The 20346-nt window shown below is 45.4% G+C and overlaps 1 long non-coding RNA gene across 1 annotated transcript in view; it reads right to left on the reverse strand.

Annotated features, from left to right (window-relative positions):
* Positions 1-7231: 7231 nt before the first annotated feature.
* LOC121288017 overlaps positions 7232-20346 on the reverse strand; it is a 47084-nt gene continuing 33969 nt past the window's right edge. The window contains exons 2-3 of the long non-coding RNA XR_005945294.1: positions 9546-9705; positions 7232-7443 (exon numbers count right to left, since the gene is read on the reverse strand). This is a non-coding gene — a long non-coding RNA (uncharacterized LOC121288017). The remainder of the gene's footprint in view (positions 7444-9545; positions 9706-20346) is intronic.

A 20346-nucleotide genomic window follows, 5' to 3' on the forward strand; every position in this document is an offset into this window, starting at 1 on the left:
CCAAGTCATTAATGTGCTGTACATGTCCACTGATCCCTGTGGCACTCCATTAGCTCGTTTGAGAACATGAAAATGATACTTTCATCCTGACTCTCTGGCTGGGGTTTTGCACGCCCGTCAGTATCAGCACTCATAATCATCAGAGACAGGCGTCTTAGACAGCAACACATCACTTTTATAGGGGGATCACAGGTAGGTCTCTACCTATGAGATCAGCCGTATGTGGGTGGATGCAGGCCAAGGTCTTGCTTGGCGAAGGGGGGGATTTGACCTCAGGCAAGGGAAGAGGCTGCAGGACGAGGACTGTACTGGGGAAGGGGGGTATCCCAGGGTGTGTGTGGGGGCACATGTTGATCTGTGCAAGTGGCCTCAAGATAGTGAGGGCTGAGCAAGCAGTCTCCAGAGGAGATGAGGCAGATGGACATGTCAGGGTATGTATGTCAGAATGGGTGGTGATGTCCCTTGAGCTGGCAATGAATGCCAGTCAAAGTGCGATGGGCCTGAGTGTGTGAGTTTAGAGTGATGAGATGGTTGCCATACCCTGGCTGCACAGATTAGATCATTCATCCTCTATCTGCATTGGGTGGCCAACCTCTTCTGTGCAGCATTGGCACTGATCGCCACTGCCATGCCTGCCATGCTGGATTGGTGGTGCCGCTGCCCATCCTATGGCCAGAGCAGGAGTAGAGCATATTGCAGCAGCCTCCACAGCAGCCAAATGGCATTCCAGTGACGCGTCACTAAACCTGGGGGCTGCAGCCTTTTTGCCTTTCATGGACATCCTCCCTGCAGTAGTTGCGGGCTGGAAGCACTGAGAGGTGTGCACGCAACTGGACTTTAAATATGGTGCCCAGCGTGGTGAAGCGGCGAGGTGATGGCGTGGTGGGGGAATGAGAGCCCGCCCGCTGTGGAATCGACGTGTTTCCCGGGAATGCATAAGCATTGCAGTGGGTTTGGGATGATACAGCATGAAAACCCACCACCGTGGCCAGCAGATAAAACGCCGTTTTCTATCTTCTATCCATGTTAATATATTACACCATGAGCCCTTACCTTGGATAGTAACCTTTTATGTAGCACCTTATCAAATGCCTTTTGGAAATCCAAATACACTAAATCTATTGATTCCCCTTTATCCACTCTGCTTGTGACATCCTCAAATAATTCTAATAAATTTTTCAAACATGATTTTTCTTTCACAAAACCATCTTAACTCTGTCTGATTGTATTATGCTGCTGCTTCTTTAATAATGGATTCTAATATTTTCCCAATGACAGATATTAGGCTAGCTGGCCTATAGTTCCCTACTTTCTGTCTCCCTAAATTCTTAAGTAGTGGTGTTACATTTGCTGTTTTCCAATCCGCTGGGAGCTTTCCAGGATCTAGGGAATTTTAGAAGATCATAATCAATGCATCTAAGATAAAAGCAAAAAACTGCGGATGCTGGAAATCCAAATCGAAAACAAAAATACCTGGAAAAACTCAGCAGGTCTGACAGCATCTGCGGAGAGGAACACAGTTAATGTTTCGCGTCTGACCCTTCAACAGAACTAAAGAAAATAGAAAAGAGGTGAAATATAAGCTGGTTTAAGGGGGGAGGTGGGACAGGTAGAGCTGAATAGAGGGCCAGTGATAGGTTGAGATAGCCAAAAGATGTCATAGACAAAAGGACAAAGAGGTGTTGAAGCTGGTGATATTATCTAAGGAATGTGATAATAAAGGTACAGATAGCCCTAGTGGGGGTGGGGTGGGGGGAAGGGATCGAAATAGGCTAAAAGGTAGAGATAAAACAATGGATGGAAATAAATTTAAAAACAATGGAAATAGGTGGGAAAAGAAAAATCTATATAAATTATTGGAAAAAAGGGGGATCGGAGAGGGGGTGGGGATGGAAGAGAGAGTTCATGATCTAAAATTGTTGAACTCAATATTCAGTCTGGAAGGCTGTAGATGCCTAGTTGGAAGATGAGGTGCTGTTCCTCCAGTTTGCGTTGAGCTTCACTGGAACAATGCAGCAGGCCAAGGACGGACATGTGGGCATGAGAGCAGGGTGGAGTGTTAAAATGGTAAGCGACAGGGAGGTCTGGGTAATGCTTGCGGACAGACCGAAGGTGTTCTGCAAAGTGGTCACCCAGTCTGCGTTTGGTCTCTCCAATGTAGAGGAAACCGCATTGGGAGCAACGAATGCAGTAGACTAAATTGAGGGAAGTGCAAGTGAAATGCTGCTTCACTTGAAAGGAGTGTTTGGACCCTTGGATGGTGAGGAGGGGGGAAGTAAAGGGGCAGGTGTTGCACCTTCTGCAGTTGCACGGGAAGGTGCCGTGGGAGGGGGTTGAGGTGTAGGGGGTGATAGAGGAGTGGACCAGGGTGTCCCGGAGGGAACGATCCCTGCGGAATGCAACCGGGGGTGGGTGAAGGGAAGATGTGCTTAGTGGTGGCATCGTGCTGGAGTTGGCGGAAATGGCAGAGGATGATCCTTTGAATGCGGAGGCTGGTGGGGTGATAAGTGAGGACAAGGGGGACACTATCATGGTTCTGGGAGGGAGAGGAAGGTGTGAGGGCGGATGCGTGGGAGATGGGCTGGACACGGTTGAGGGCCCTGTCAACCATCGTGGGTGGAAAACCTCGGTTAAGGAAGAAGGACGACATGTCAGAGGAACTGTTTTTGAAAGTGGCATCATCACAATCAATGGAATCTACTGTTTCTGCAGTCACTTCTTTTGAGATCCTGGGATGCAGGCCATAAGGTCCAGGGAACTTGTCGGCCTTTAGAACCACAGAACCACAGCAAGGTTAAAGCACAGAAGGAAGCCATTCAGCTCACCTTGTCCATGCCAGCGCAAGGACATCCAGGTGCCCTTTCTAATCCCACCTTCCTGCACCCGGCCCATAGCCCTGCAGCTTACAGCACTTAAGGTGCAGATCCAGGTACTTTAGGCCCATTACTTTTTATAGTAATTTTTCTCTAGTGAAAGTGATTGTTTTAAGTTCCTCCCTCCATTTTGCCTTTGATTTTCTATTATTCTTGGGATGGTTTTTGGGTCTTTTATTGTTACAAAATATTTGTTCAAAGTCTCCACCATTTCCTTGTTTCCCATAATTCCTCAGTCCCACCTTTGAAGGGACCAACATTTACCTTAGCTACTCTCTTCCTTTTCATATACTTGTAGAAGCTCTTACTGTCTGGTTAATATTTCTTGCTAAATTACTCTCATATTCTAACTTCTTCCTCTTTATTTTTTTTAGTAATCCTTTGCTCATTTCTAAAACTGTCCAAATCTTCTGCCAATCTTCATAGTATTGTACATTTTTTCTTTCAACTTGACACCATCCCTAACTTTATTTAGCCATAGATGGTGCATCCTTCTTGTAGAACTTTCTTTCTCAGCAGAATATATCTTTTCAAAGAGCTATGAAATATCTCCGTACATCTGCATTGCTTATATACCATCTTATTTTTTATCCAATTTTCCTAGTCCATTCTGTGTTCATAACTTTGTAATTGCTTTTATTTAAGCTTAAGGCACTAGCTTTACACCCAGGTTTCTCACCCTTAACCTGAATTTGAAACTCTATCATGTTATAATTATTTTTGTCTAGAAGAACCTTTACTGAGATCATTAATTCATTCTGTATCATTATACATTATCATGTCTAAAGTAACCTGTTCTCTGGTTGGTTCTATGATATGTTGTTCTAAAAAACTGTCCAGAGTACACTCAATGAACTCATCCTCAAAGCTACCAATGCCAATTTGATTTGTTCAATCTAAATGAATATTAAAACCACCCACTGTTATAGCAGTACCCTTCTTACAAGCCCTAATTATTTCTCGCTTTGTACTCTGTCCTATAATGTAGCTACTGTTAGGAGGTGTATATGCTACTCCCTCCAGGGAAATATTTCCCTTGATATTTCTTATCTCCACCCAAACGGATTCCACATATTAATCTTGTAAACCAAGATCATTTCTCACTACTGCACTGATCTCATCATTTATTCTCAGAGAAGGCAGGTGCTGAAATTAGACTCTTGGTAAAGATTTTTGTACTGATTTACTACATAAACAGCCCAATACAGAAAGCTATCCTTACATCTGCATAGTAGTATTATCACTGCACTAGTGTTCCAGAGATCTGTAATGCACTCAGCACCTGGGTTTGAATCCCACCATGATAGATGGTGAAATGTGAACTTAACAAAAATCTGAATTGCAAATCTGATCATGACCACAAGATACTGTGTGAATCATGGTAAAAGAGGAGGTAACACAGACCCTTGAAGGATTTAAAATTGATAAAGATATTGGATAGGCTGCCTGGACTTAAAGTTGATAAAGCACAAGGATAGGAGGTGATGCATCTATGGAAAGCGAGAGAGGCAATAGTGGAGGCAGTGACCATAATTTTTTCAGTCTTCTTGAGACCAAGGGTGGTGCCAGAGGACTGAAGAATTGCAATTGTTAAACTCTAGTTCAAAAAATGGTGTAAAGATAAGCCCAGTGACTAGAGGCCAGTCACTTTAATCTCAGTGGAGGGGAAACTTCTAGAAATGATAATTCAGGACAAATTAATAGTCACTTGGACAAATATAGGCTAATTAATGAAAGCCTGCATGGGCTTACTAAGGGCAAATTGTATTAACTAACTAATCTGCTGGAGTTGAGTGAAGAGGTAACAGAGAGGGTTGATTAGGGTAGTGCGGTTGACGTGGTATACTTGGACTTCCAAAAGCCATTTGATACAGTGCCACGCAACAGGCCTGTGAGCAAAGTTAGAGCTCATGGGATAAAAGGGACAGTAACAACAAGGATACAAAATTGGCCGAGTAATAGGAAGCAGAGGGCTGAATTTTACATTCATCAGGCCCGTGTGTGCCCGACTTGATTGGGCGTAAAATCACGCAGGATGACGTTGGGCAAGCGTCCCGATGTCTTTGTGCACTCTCACAAGCTTTAAGGTCGACAGGCGCATGTGAGAATCAGCAGCGCGTCTGCTGACAATGAAGAGGCCTTTTAAGGCCCTTAAGCAATGAATGAATGTGTATTTTTCACTGCCCATTCAACCATTCAGTTGGCCGGTGGGTGAATAGGCCAGGCAGCCTTTGCGGGATGAGGTTTCCAACTATAAATAAAAATCTATTAAATATTCCACCATCATTTTAAACATGTTCCTCTTCATGTGACTGAGTTTATATCATCTTCAAAATCTTTATTTTCTTTTCTCCATTTCTTCAGCTCCCTGAGGCAGCGCTGTGTCCTCAGGGAGTTTTCAGCATGCGCAGACTTCCACACTTGCACTGCTACCGCCCCCACCTGGCCACGCTGAGCGCTTCAGCCTGCCTTTCATGCTGGCTGCCCGGTAATTGGCCAGTCAGCAGGAATTTGCGGCTGGGGGCCGATTACAGGCAGCAGACCTTTTCCTGGCCATTCCTGCCTGCAGCACCCATCCAATGACCTCACAATTCAGTCCAGAGAGTAGTGGCTAATGAATATTTTTATTGAGGGAAGTTTGTAGTGGAGTTCCTCAGGGGTCAGTGTTTGGACCCTTGCTTTTCCTGACATATGTCAAATACTTAGGCCTTGGTGTACAGGGCATCATTTCAAAATTTGTGGATAATACAAAACTTGGAAGTATCGTGAACCATGAGAAGGATAGTGTAGAACTTCAAAAGGGCATAAGAAAGTTGATGGAATGGGTAGACACGTGACAGACAAAACTTAATGCAGGGAAGTGTGAAGTGATTCATTTTGGTAGGAAGAACATGGACAGACAATATAAAATAAGGGGAGAAAGTTTGAAGGGGGTGCAGGAGCAGAAAGACCTGGGTGTATATATGCATAGATCACTGAAGGTAGCAGGACAGGTGGAGAGAGCGGTTAATAAAGCATATCGCATTCTGGGCTTTATTAATGGGGACATAGAGTACAAGTGCAGAGAGGTTATGATGAATTTATTTAAGACACTCATTAGATCTCAGCTGGAGTATTGTGTCCAGTTCTGGGTGCTGCTTTATAGGAAGGATGTGAACACATTGGAGAGAGTGCAGGAGAGGTTTACGAGAATGGTTCCAGGGATGAGAAATTTCAGGTACGAAGATAGATTGGAGAGGTTGGAGGGACTGTTCTCCTTGGAGAGAAGAAGGCTAAGAGGAGATTTGATAGACATGTTCAAAATCATGAGGGGGCTGAACAGAGTAGACAAGGAGAAGCTATTCCCACTCATAAAAGGATCAAAAACAAGAGGGCACAGATTTAAAGTGATTTATAAAAGAAGCAAATGTGATGTGAGAAAAATCTTTTTCACACAATGAGTGGTTTGGGTCTGCAATGCACTGCCTGGGAGTGTAATGGAGACAGGTTCAATCGAGGTACGCAAGAGGGCATTGGTTGATTATTTGAATAGAAACAATGTTTAGGGGTATGAGGAACAGGCAGGGCAATGGCACCAGGTCACAATACTCGTTTGGACAGCCAGTGCAGACACAATGGCCAAGTAGCCTCCTCTGTGCCATTAAAATTCTGTGATTCTGTGATCTTAGTCTTTATAAATAGGGCATAGAGTATAAAAACAAGGAAGTTATGAAAAACCTGTATTAAACACTGTTCAGCCTCAACTAGAGTTTTGCATCCAGTTGTGGGAACCACACTTTAGGAAGGATGTGGAGGCATTGGAGAGAGTGCAGAAAAAAACTCTTGAGAACGGTTCCATGGATGTAGAACTTCAGTTACGTAGGTAGATTGGAGAAGTTGGGACTGATTTATTTGGAGAAGAGAAGGTTAAGAGGAGATGTTAAGAGGTATTCAAAATCATGAGAGGTCTGGACAGAGTAGATAGGGAGAAACTGTTCCCATTGGTGAGACTGAGAGGACACAGATTTAAGGTAATTGACAAAAGCAGCAATGCCGTTATGAGGATAAACTTTTTCATACAACGAGTGATTAAGGACCTGGAATGCACTGTTTGACAGTGTGGCGGAATCAGGTTCAACTGAGGCGTTCAAGGGGAAATTAGATTATTATCTGAAAGGAAAGAATGTGTAGGGTTATAGGGAGAAGACAGGGGAATGGCACTCAGTAAATTGATGCTGTGGAGAGGTGGCACAGACATGAAGGGCTGAATGGCTTCCTTCTGTGCTATAACCATTCTGTGATAAATGGAAGTTGTTCTTGTTGCTGTTGCTTCCCCCTGAATTGGGATCCAATGCAATGTGAAAGGAATTTCTGGCACCTTGTTTAAACTGAGTTTATTGCTTTCATATGGGGACAAACACTTAATTCAGCTTCATGAAACTTCCAGCGTCAGTCCTTTCTACCCTCCAACTTAATGGAGGGAGGTTCTCCTGCCGTCGGGAGGTTGACATGGGGCCTCTCCCATGATTAAGTGAGCTAGGTTGCCATGGTTCCCACTGTGATGGTCTGCATTAAATCCAGCCCCATGACTCTATGAAAGGGAAAGAAAGAAAGTAGATGAATGTTTGGAAAGTAATAAAAGTTTGTTGCAAAAAGTGGGTGTGCATTTTGAAAAGAGGGAAAAAGTACTTATTAGGAAGAATAAGGAATTTGAAAGGAAGATGAAAGAATGGGGAAGAGAGAAAAGAAAAGGATGAAACCAAATCTTTTTCCCCTTTCGGGTTCAGCACTGATTGGCATTAACTGTTCCCTAAAACTTCCTTTCTGTCTCTCCAAAAATGACATTTACTGAAGTACACAAAAACAAAGCTCCCTCCAGTCCCTCAGGTAATTGCTCAGTCTTCATGCAGTGAATCTGAACAATGCATAGTGACTGGCTATTCAACCATCAAATGCATCACACCAGAGCCCAATTCTGTCCTCAATGATGCCCAAGAGTGCAAGAGCCGGAACGCTGGCTGCTTTCCCCAGCCCCTAGTTTTTGTCAGTGAGGCAAATTATAATATAGTCTTTGAATACAGAGCATTGCACTGTCAGACAAACCTGATATGAAAGTCATCCATCCTGTCTCAAATCAGTTGATCCAACACAAAGTGGAGATCAAATCTTGGACTGTCTGGCTACCCACAGTTCAGTTCCATACCGAGCTGTGCATTTTGTCACTATGTTATAATGTCTTTGCCAACTATACTACGGACTATACTACTGAATAGAGACAAATTCTGCTCAGATTCTCCGATAGTGAATTGTTCTGGGTCCAATATATTGTACTGCTGTGCATTCAAAGATATCATGTTGAAAAACAAATGATGTGCTTACAATTATACAAGAAATCAATGCTGAATGTTCTTTGTATTTCAAAAATAAACACTGTTTAAGAATTATGCAGAATGCATGGTTACCAACCAACCATTCAATGCAGTACAAAATACATGATATAATCCATCTGATTCAATTCAATCTGACTGTGAAGAGAAAGATTAACTTTTGAACAAAACAAGTGGACAATCTGTATATGCATGACTAAGCAGCAGTGCTGTAGCAGTCTCATTACACATCATAAACACAGGGTGAGCAAAATTAAAGGGGACAAAATGTATCATAAATACTTTTACAATGAATTTGCTTTTTTCATAAGGATGTGTTCAAACAATTTACAAAATGGAGAAAGTTTTTCTCTAAATGCAGGAGTTGGTAATTAGACAAAAGTGAATAGTGAATGGCAAGTATAATAATAAAAACAGAGTAAATTTTCATTCACTTCATAACAAAGTGAATCTGCTTTGATTTAAAGCAAGATATTTAGCCGAACAATATGTTACTCTGAACTGGATCTTCCACCTTACTTCAAATAATTGTTCATACCAAATAATAGAAGAAGCATACAGATAACCAAGTTCCCTTCCAAGCCACACAACATCCTGACTTGGAAATATATCGCCGTTCCTTCATTGTCGCTGGGTCAAAATCTTGGAACTCCCTCCCTAACAGCACTGTGGGTGCACCCACGCCACATGGGCTGCAGTGGTTCAAGAAGGCAGCTCACCACCGCCTTCTCAAGGGCAATTAGGGATGAGCAATAAATTTTGGCCCAGCCAGCGACGCCCACATCCCATGAATGAATTTTTAAAATTATGCTGATATGAAAATGCCCTTGTTTGACCTGCTTTTTAATAGTGTTGTTTGTGAAGATAATTTAGGATTTATTAAATACAAGGTGTAGCAGTCAATTACATGTCAGGTTTCAAATATGCAGAGTAAATCTTAAAGCCTATCTCCACGTTATAACTTCAAACAATATTTTTTATTGCCATTAACATTAGAAACATTTAGTTTTTACAACACATTTCCTTGGATTAATTTTCCATTTAAACTAAACTTTTTAAGGAATTCAGTGTAATACTTTGATGACATTGCATCCTTGTAATGATTATTTTTGTGATATCTGGATTTCTAGGTAAACACATTTTAAAAGTGCAATACAGTTTGAAAGCCAAGACTCAATTCACGAAATGCAAATACAATAAAGAGTAACATCCTCACCTACATTGTTATGATCTCGGAATATAAAAGTAACCTTCATCGAAGATCTGTTATTCAGGAGAGGAAATTAAGGGCAAACAATATGCTTACCTTTTATCCTGTTGGGGAATGATTCTCAGTTTCAGTTGACTACCTTGCCAGAATCCCAACGAGAAGGTGAAAAAATCTTGTGAATAACTGGACTTGTGATGGTGCCTGAAGCTCATCAGCACCCCACACCCCACAGCTTCGCGGGATTTGTGACTCTTCACTAGAAAACAAATTTTTATCAGCAACATGTGTCATTCTAATGGCACGCTTCTGTCATCTGAGGCTTTCTAATGCTGCCTTTACATCACCGATTACCAGGTAGCATTAGTCATTTTAAAGAATATTTGCAAGACTTGAATGTGGGAGCCTTAGACGGAAATATCTGATGTGGCAGACTTTGTAACTGCATTATAAGGACATCATTAGCCAGATTCATCTGTTTGTCAGCATGTAACCATGGCAATCGATGCGTAGCTGAGTTTCTTCCTCAAAGGATGCTGCAAAGTCTGCAACTACATTTGTGTCTTGCACTGTACCATGAATTTGATTCTGCTGCTTGGTAACATTAAAGCAGTCACTTTCATCATGCAGGTATGAAAACATTACATCATTTATCACTATTAAAAGACAAGAAAATTGTCAAATTCATTTCACAATGTATTGAAATGGCGAGAACAAAGCAACAAGTTATTAATAGAGTATTCAATCTTTCCACTCCGCCCAAAACAAAAGTGCAAACTCTCATCCCTTCATTGTTCCATTTTGTAGGCATAGAGCAATTTCAAATTTCTCAAAGCACAGATAGAGAGATACAGTGATTTAGAATAATTATTTTCAGTGTCTGCAATCTGGATCAAGTACAGTCTGTAGTCTGAGACACATTTCATGTGTCTAATGAATATAAAAGGATTTCAATGAAATTACCTTGGACAGTCCCAGTGGGCCCAAATATATCTCCAAATTAACACTAAATGATCAATCTTACTCACTCCTTCCCATAGTTGTGAAGTACGGTTGCAGATTATGTCATTCAGCTTTATTGGACCAGACTGGGATCTGCAAGAAAGTATCTCTAATTTATAGAAAAATATATATTTTAATGCTCGGTAATGATAGAGGCTGGAATTTTCCGGCCCCACTGACGTTGGGTGTCATGGTGGGGGTGGGAAGGGTGGGGGAACAATGTGGCAAGAAGGCCAAAAATGGTTTTCATACCGTCATGAAACCAGTTTGCGATTGTCCACTCCACCCATCAATGGCAGGCCGCATTTCCTACCACCACGTCAGCAACCTAAATTCAATACTTTAGCATCTAATTATAAACCACATTCGCTGGAATCATCCCCCCACATCAGATTTACCACCTATGTTGGCGTGACTTCAGAATAATTTGCTTCAAGGCTGCTTTTCAAGGGCATGCACCTGGCAACCTGAACTTCGAGGGGAACTCGGAGGTGAGTGCACACAACCTTGCACAGCACTTGCAAGGATCACCCGTAGGACATCAAGGAAGAGGCGCCGCATATTCATTGGAGGCACAGGCAAGTTGCTTTTTCCCAGGTGGCTTTCAGTGCGGTGCCAGGGCCAAGGGCTGCAGAGCGGGTCAGGCTGGGTGGGGGGGAGTGGCGGGGGTGGGGGGGGGGTGGTGCAAGGCAGCACAGGCTGAAGGAAATACATTAGCACATGCAGGGAGGGTGGGGGAAGCGGCCGTGGACTTGGAAAATCTTGTCAGGAGTGAGTATTCTTCCCCAGCTGAGACCGTTCAGCTGCAGCTCCATTGACCTGCTGGGAGTCGGGCCTCTGAAGCTTTCCTGCCCACTCAAGCAACACAAAAGCATGAAAGAGCCACCAAATGCTCCAGAACGTTTCACCCCTCGGGCACAGACTGCAAATTAGTGCGAGTTTCGGGGGGCAGCAGAAAAATTGGCCGACTGGACAAGTTGGTACAATCCCCGTTCAGTCAGTGGTGGAGACGTTCAGAGTCCCTTGCAATGTCTTTGTTCAGGTTTGGACCATTCTCCCCCATGGTTCAAGCTGACAGTGCAGCCTTGCAGTGTGGGTTAGGAGAATGGCTGTGCCTGAGCTGAGAGCACAGCCTGTAGTCCAATGGGAAAAGCTGCTGCCAATCGGTCAGGTGGAGTGGGGCAGAGGTGGGTAGGGTTTCAAACAGCCATGAAACGCTCTACCACTGGCCATCCAAGTGGAGGTCAGCACCCACTGTTTGCATGAAGAGACCTTCAGGCTTAACCAAGAGAGGTTCTTGGGACACTTATGCTAACCCACACATCTTTCTCTTTGATCCTGTGGAAGGAGAACATCAGGATCATGGAGCCTGGTGATTTAGCGGTAAGCCTCATGGCTGACAGGGAGCAGAGAAGAAGAAGAAGAGAGTGGCAGAGGTGCCTGGCTTGGCAAAGGGAGGAGCACCTCCCTCAGGAAGAGGTGGCAGGACTTGCTGCACACGCAGCTGAAGACCCACAGTGAACCATCACTCATAGGTGTCTCGCTAAACCCAGCATCAATAGACGGCATTTGTCATTCCGGCAGATAACAGAGAACCAGTGTTGCTGAAGACTGCACATGTCCAAGGAACTGGTCGCTACATATGCTGCAGGATTTGGCACCACGGGGACATGGCTGACATCCACTACCAGTGGCTGTGAAAGCGACCGCAGTTTTTACGCCAGCGGCTCCTTCCAGGGCTCCACAGGTGATCTGTGCAGTAACTCGCAAGACTCCACCCACAAGTGTATCCAGGAGATCATGGACACCATCTTCATGAAGGCACAGAACTTTGTGTATTTCTGACTCCTCTCTGGCTGAGGGCAGTTTGTTTGTGCTCTGTGATCAGGGTTATATCATGGAGACGCAGCTGTGAAACTTTAAAAACATCTGATCCTTTGTCTGCCTTCAGCAGCTGGCCCTTTCAGGAGCACAGTGTCACTGTCATAGATGCTGAAGAGATGGGGTCCAGCCCCACCTTAAAGGTGCTGAGAGACACACAGAGAGAATGAGGGAACTCTGTGACGCCTGCCCACTACATTCTGGCAGCAATGACCAGCGCTATCGAGGTGCAGGCGTCAGTAATGTGTCAAGAGAGTGTGAGGCTGGACCATCTCTGTGGTCTGAAGGTTACACAGACACAGGGAAGAGGCCCTGGACTGAGACACTTGCCTTTACCTAATGCAGGAACCAAGGTTTCGCATCTGAGTGACACAAACACTGCTCATCAAAACAAGGAGCCACAGGCAGGGAGACATTCTTGGGAGTTTATTTACAATAATGAACATTATGTACAAGTGATTAATGCCCGTGCCCAGGCTGTGCAACTACATCTTCTTAACCTTCCTAACCCTGCCGCATTGTCTCTGTGCACCCCGGACATCCACAGCAGAGGTGGGGGCAGCCTGCTGACTGCTACACCCTGTCTGTGATGATCTTGTTGGGGGTCCTCTGGAGGGCCGAGACCAGGAGGGCACCGGCCTGTTTTCGGGGTCCTGCTGTGGGCCAGCTGCATCCTCCTCGGCCTGTGGAGCTGGAGCTGCGGGGGTCACAGGAAGAGGGGATTCGGATGGGCCCATCACTCCCAGAGTCCCCTGGGTGGATGGCCCGGGGTGTGTACCTGCTGATCCTCCTCCCTATGGGGGCCTGAGGGTCCCTGGCTGACTCCTTGAGGAGAAGGGGAAGCTGGGGTGAGATCAAGCTGCCCCACACCCCTCTCGTGTTGACGCAGTTGAATATCAATACGGCGTCAGTGATGGAGTTGAGCCCGCACGGCAGTGCAAGAGCAACGTCCTGGACCAAGGTCTCCACGGCGACCGCCATCCTGCCAGTGTTGACCTTGGTACATTGGCATGCCGGCGCTATCGTTTCAGACTGAAGGTGGATAGACTCCTTCATCGTTCCTTGCAGTCTGAGGAGTGCTGACATCCCTTCCTGATGTTCCCAACCTTACTTTTGCTCCTCCAACAACTGAGATATGATCGAGTCCAGAGGCTCCTCATTTGACTCAAATTTGGCAGATTTCTGACCTCTAGCAGTCCTCCGAGTGCTGAGGACCTGGGAAGTCTCTGCTGCCGTCTGCTGTGGATCAGACGGTGCGATGTGCTCACCACGTTGTGATCCCAAGGCTACTCTAGAACTAGGTCCCACCGAGGTATGTTTCTCTGTGCTGGTGGAGGGTGTGGGTGAGCGCTGTGGTTTCATTTAAGATTACATCAGATTCTTCTTCCGAGTTGTATTCAGAGCTTGAGTCGAGAATCTGGCTCATGGACCCTCTTGGCTGCTTCCCAGATGTTCCTGTGAAAGCAGAGAGAGATAATTAGTGCAAGGCAGGGGACTGCGGAACAGGGGAAGTGACTCACAGCCTGGTTGTCTGATGGATGTTGCACTGCCGGATGCTTACAAACAGCCGACTTCACCTTCAGCACAGGAATGGTCCAGATCGTTGCCGGCCAGGTGGATGACTCTATTTTCAAAGTCTGTGAGGACCTTGATGTTGGGCATTCCTGAACCAGTCTGCGAACTCTACCTTTTGTTGTGTTCTAGCTTGTCTTGCATGAAAACAGATGGAGAGAGTGTAAAGTGGATGCCTGCCAGGCCAGATGAGAAGGATGCCTGGGATGTGTGGGTGGTGAGTGGTGCCATGGACAGGATGAGGACATGATCTGCAGGACAGATGAAGGTGTGTGTGAGAGAATGAATGGTGATGTCTCTTGAACTGGCAGTGAGTGAGATTCTTGTGGATGTGGGATGGGTTGGTGACTCTGAGTTGAGAGTGATGGCAGAACAGAGGAGATCATTGATCTTGCTTAGGCAGTGGGTGGTTGTCCTTTTCTGTGGGTGTTGATGCTGATACCGCTGTCACTGCCTCCCATGCTGGATTGGTGACCTTGCTTGCTGGTCTTTGCCCAGAGTTGGGGTAGAGGACTTCGCAGTAAACCTGTACTGTGTCCAGTAGGCGCCCTAGCGAGGCATTGCTAAATTTGGGGCAGCAGGTTTCCTCCCTTTGCCAGACATGACTTTACAGCAGCTTTTGATTCCTTAAAGAGTGCTAGCTCTGAGCAGGGGCGCCCGGATTACTGAAGGCCTGAGGTGACAGCGGGCCAGGTGAATCAGAGGCCAGCGATCCAGCATGTTTCCCAGGAATGCATTATTAATGAGGCAGGAATGGGATGATATGGCATGGAAACCCGCCAAAGCGGCTGGTAGGTAAAAATTCTTCTCCCCACTCGCTACCGCACTTTGTGCAAATCTGGGGTGATTCCACCCAGAGTGCGCGTTGTCTGGGCAATTAAATAGCCACATGGAAGCAGTCGGGATTGCTCACTTCATGCTGGGATCAAATGCTTTGTAGAGGCTGTTTGGTTTTTGCTACTGATGAGCAACAATGTGTATTTATATAGTGCCTTTGCTGTAATTAAACATCCCAAAGTGAATCAGAGGAGCGTTATGAAACAAAATTCACGTTGGGCCACATAAGGATTAGCACAGGTTTACCGAAAGCTTAATGAAAGTTAGGTTTTAGGAAATGTCTTAAAGGATAAGGAAGAAATAGAGAAGCAAAGAAATTTAGTAAGGGAAATCCAGCACATAGGACCTAGTCAGCTGAAGGCATATCCATCAGTGGTGGTGCAATTAAAATCAGGGATGTGCATGAGGCCAGAATTGGGAGAGCACGATGGTCTAAGAAGGTCATGGTGTTGGAGGAGGTTACAGAGATGGTGAGGGGTGAGGCCATGGAGAAATTTGAAAACAGGGATGAGAATTTTAAAATTGAGTCATTGGCACTGCGAGCCAATGCAGGTCAGCAGCATTGAGCAGCAGAATATACACTTATACATATAGACAGTATCTACCAAAGCCACGACCACTATCATCTGGAAGGACAAGGGCAGCAGATAGATGGGAACACCACGACCTGGAAGTTCCCCTCCAAGCCACTCACCATCCTGACTTGGAACTATATATTTTTTTATTTATGGGATGTGGGCTTCACTGGCTGGGCCAGCATTTATTGCCCATCCCTAGTTGCCCTTGAGAAGGTGGTGGTGAGCTGCCTTCTTGAACCGCTGCAGTCCATGTGGTGTAGGTACACCCACAGTGCTGTTAGGAAGGGGATTCCATGATTTTGATCCAGTGACAGTGAAGGAACGGCCGATATATTTCCAAATCAGGATGGTGAATGGCTTGGAGGGGAGCTTCCAGGTGGTGGTGTTCCCATCTATCTGCTGCCCTTGTCCTTCTAGACAGTAATGGTTGTGGGTTTGGAAGGTGCTGTCGAAGAAGCCTTGGTGAGTTACTGCAGTGCATTTTATAGATGGTACACACTGCTGCTACTGTGCGTCAGTGGTGGAGGGAGTGAATGTTTGTGAATGTGGTGCCAATCAAGCGGGGCTGCTTTGTCCTGGATGGTGTTGAGCTTCTTGAGTGTTTTGGGAGCTGCACTCATCCAGGCAAGTGGGGAGTATTCCATCACACTCCTGACTTGTGCCTTGTAGATGGTGGACAGTCTTTGGGGAGTCAGGAGGTGAGTTACTCGTCACAGGATTCCCAGCCTCTGACCTGCCCTTGTAGCCACAGTATTTATATGGCTAGTCCAGTTCAGTTTCTGGTCAATGGTAACCCCCAGGATGTTGATAGTTGGGGATAGTGATGGTAATAAACATCAATGGTTAGATTTTCTCTTGTTGGAGATGGTCACGATGGAGGGTACCCTCAATGTGAAGGCGGGATCCTGTCTCCACAGTGACTGTACACTGGTCACTCCTAATAATACTGTCATGGACAGATGCATCTGCGGCAGGCAGGTTGGTGAGGTTAAGGTCAAGTATGTTTCTCCCTCTTGTTAGTTCCCTCACTACCTGCCACAGACCCAGTCTAGCAGCTATGTCCTTTAGGACTCAGTCAGCTCAGTCAGTAGTGGTGCTACCGAGCCACTCTTGGTGATGGACATTGAAGTCCCCCACCCAGAGTACATTCTGCACCCTTGCCACCCTCAGTGCTTCCTCCAGGAGCACTGATTCATCAGTTGAGGGAGGGCAGTACATGGTAATCAACAGGAGTTTTCGTTGCCCCTGTTTGACCTGATGCCATGTGACTTCATGGGGTCTGGAGTCGATGTTGAGGACTCCCAGGGCAACTCCCTCCTGAGTATATACTGCTGTGTCACTACCTCTGTTCTGCCAGTGGGACAGGACATACCCAGGGATGGTGATGGTGGTGTCTGGGACATTATCTGTAAGATATGATTCCATGAGGATGACTATGTCAGGCTGTTGCTTGACTAGTCTGTGAGACAGCTCTCCCAATTTTGGCACTAGCCCCTAGATGTTAGTAAGGAGGGTCGACAGGGCTGCGATTGCCACTGTCGGTGCTTAAGTCGATACCAGGTGGTCTGTCCAGTTTCACTCTTTTTTTGTCACTTTGTAGCAGTTTGAAACAACCAGGGGCATTTACCAGTCAACCACACTGCTGTGGGTCTGAAGTCACATGTAGGCCAGACATGTGGTTAACTGCATTTGGTCTTTACAACAATCAACAATGGTTTCATGGTCATCATTAGACTTTTAATTCCAGATTCTAATTGAGCTCCAATGTTACCATCTGCCATGGCAGGATTCGAACTTGGTTCCCCAGAGCGTTACCCTGGGTCTCTGGGTTATTAGGACAGTGACAATACCAAAACACCATCGCCTCATCGTTCTGTCACAATCCTGGAACTCCCTTCCTAACAGCATTGTGGGTGTATCTACACCACATGGACTGCAGCGGTTCAAGAACCAGCTCACCACCACCTTCTCAAGGGGCAACTAGGGATGGGCATTAAATGCTGGCCCAGCCAGTGGTGCCCACATCCCATGAATGAATTTTAAAAAATAAAAATGTGTCCATCCACAGCACAAAATGAATATGCTGGGCAATGATAGCATTTGGAGGCTGTTGCTAATGAAAATGTGCATAGACACTGGACATTCTGCCATGTTGCTCCAAGTGAACTCCCAGCCTGGGCTCCCAATGCACAGATAAGCTGGTTCAGGATCAATGCATGGCTCTCTTATCCTTCACTAAAGTCTGGCAGAATCAGGCAGGTCCGCATTATGGTAAGACCGTTTTTCTGAACAAAAGCCACCATTTTGTAAATATGTATCTTGACAATGGAAGAGTATTTTGAATAAAAAGGTCTCCCACAATGTCCTTTCCAATGCATTAATAATAGATGACTATTGAAGCAGGAATAGAGGATAGGCTGGTCGACAGAAGAATGAAACCACAGGTCTGATATTTGTGCTCCTTCAACAGTTTCCACACATCTATTATTACTATTCAATTTCAACCTCAATTGTACTTTACCGGTGTAATACAGCCCATGAAAGATCCTGTCCTGTCTCAAGCAGTATTCAAATGACCATTTTTGGACACCCTAGTTTCAAAAGGGCATTGAATTATTCAAGTAGAGGAGGGTGATTAAAATGATTGTAAGATTAAGGGATTCATCTAGGAAGATGGTTCAAAAAACTAACTTTATTTCAATGGAATAAAGATGATCTAGGCATAAAATATTTAGATTATAAACAGGCTCTTTAACTTTAAATGGCTGCTTAGAATCAATAATGATAAAATTATACTGGAAGAGGTTGCTGGAGAAAGAAATTGAAGTTGAGTTGGTTAAAATACAGTCAGGTTGCTAAGTATTTGGTTGGAAATCAGATTAAAGATAATGGGAGAGGCACCAACCAAGGTAACAAAGGCTTCACGCGTCATGACAGTGCAGGACAGGGAGAGTCCCAGTTTGAAATGAGAACTGGATGAGTATCCTGTGCTGCAAAATTGAGCTCAATGGAACCTCTGGCTTTGTGCTATGGGAGCCTAGAAGACATAAAAATGGCAGCGGATCTTCTTCTGGCAGGTCCCATGCCAGCTGCCAATCTAGAAAAGTGCTAGCACAGGCATGCAGACTGGGCAGATTGTGATGCCACTTCGCATGAGGCCTGTCAACTTGGACCTGTTACCAACCTTTATTAAACACTCTCAGCAGAATATGCATTTAGCTACACAAGGGAGAAGCTTCCTTCTAAGCTGACCAGTTGTGTGGCTATACAGAAATCCAGAAGTTCCCTAGCAGCCTGTGCAAGTGGAGGCTGTTATTATCCTAGGCTAAACTTCCCAAGTTGTTGGTGAGATCCAGTTAGGGGACCAGTAATTTTTTTTGTTTAAAGTTGATAAAGTTTGAGATCCAAGACACTTGCTAAGAGAATAAAGCCAGAAGCTTCCATGGGTTTTGAACAAACAAAAATAAACTTTCCTATGCAAGGTCAGAAAGATAAAACAACTTACAATATGTATCTTATACTCTAACATTCAGGATAAGTATGAGGTACATGTGAATTAACAGACAAACTGTGGTCGAGCACACCACATTGCAAAATAGCAACTCAGCAAGGCTCCTTCCGCAGCACCTTCCACACCCGTGACTTCTTCCACTTGGAAGGACAAGGGCAGCAGAGGCCTGGGAACACCCTGGCCTACATGTTTCCCTCCAAGCCACATACCATCCCGACTTGGAACTATGTCACCATTCCTTCACTTTTGCTGGGTGTTAGGAATCCATATCTCCAAGAACTAAATGCTTTTTAAAAATTTGGAAGAGCATTGAATTATTTGGACCCCCTCATGAGATTTTTTTCTTAAGGTTACAAGTTCACTTTGGTCTGTGAGCAAGCTGCTTTCCAAGAAATCACATGACCAGCAAGACACCTGGAGAGATAAGAATTATTTTGTTGACTTGAGTTAAAATTTAAAAACTGCTGTTGTCAGGCTGTGGGCTCCTGCTGATTGGCTGAAAAACACTTGGCCTGGGAGAAGTTCTGCCCGAACATGTTTTTGTAACTCAGTGTGTGACTTGGGAGTAAACTGTGAAGGAAGATTGCTCCTTTCTCTCTCTCTCACTCTCTCTCTCTCTCTCTCAGTCTCTCTGCTTGCAACCCAGAGTAGGTGTGCACTTACAGCCAGTAAATCCTCACCTCAGTATAACTCATCTTTCTCGAAAGCTTGCGACAAGTGAGAGTTAACAAAGACAATGGGCGGAATCATCCCAGATTTGCACTAGGTGCAGTAGTGGGCTGGAAAAGGGATGTTTTACCTGCTGCAATGGCAGCTTTTCACACTTTATCATCTCATTAACCAGGCATTCCCAGGAAAGACGCCATTTTGCTGGCGGGCACCCATCATGCTGTCACCTCACTGCTTTCTCATTCCAAATGCTGTATGTAAAATGCAGCCGCAGGCACACCTCTCAGTGCTTCCAGCCCAGGACTGCTACATACAAGAAATGGCCCCAAAAGGCAAGAGGACTACAGCCCCCAATTCAGTGACCCATCCCTGAGACACCTTCTGGGCACAGTTGGACCCCGCCCCAATGTCCTCTACCCTCCCTCTGGCTGCAGTAGACCCATCAGTCTCACCACTCCAGCTTGGCAGGCAGTGGCAGTGGTGGTCAGTGCCAACGCTGCACAGAAGAGGTCAGCATCCAGTGCAGAAAGAGGATGAATGATCCTATCCGTGCTGCCAGGGTAAGGCAACCATCTCATCACTCTAAACTCACCCACTCACAAGCCCATCACACACTCACTGGTATCTCACTCACTGCCAGCTCAAGGGACATCACCTCTCACTCTCTCACACACCCTCACATCTCCATCTGGCCTCATCTCCTCTGGAGACTGCCTCCTCAGCCCTCACCATCTTGAGGTCACTTGTTCAGATCAACATGTGCCCCCCACACACACCCTGGGATACCCTCCTTCCCCAGTACAGCCCTCACCCTGCAGCCTCTTCCCTTGCTTGAGGCCATTTCTCCCCC

Source organism: Carcharodon carcharias, chromosome 15 (assembly GCF_017639515.1).
Source record: "Carcharodon carcharias isolate sCarCar2 chromosome 15, sCarCar2.pri, whole genome shotgun sequence".
NCBI classification, from domain to species: domain Eukaryota; kingdom Metazoa; phylum Chordata; class Chondrichthyes; order Lamniformes; family Lamnidae; genus Carcharodon; species Carcharodon carcharias.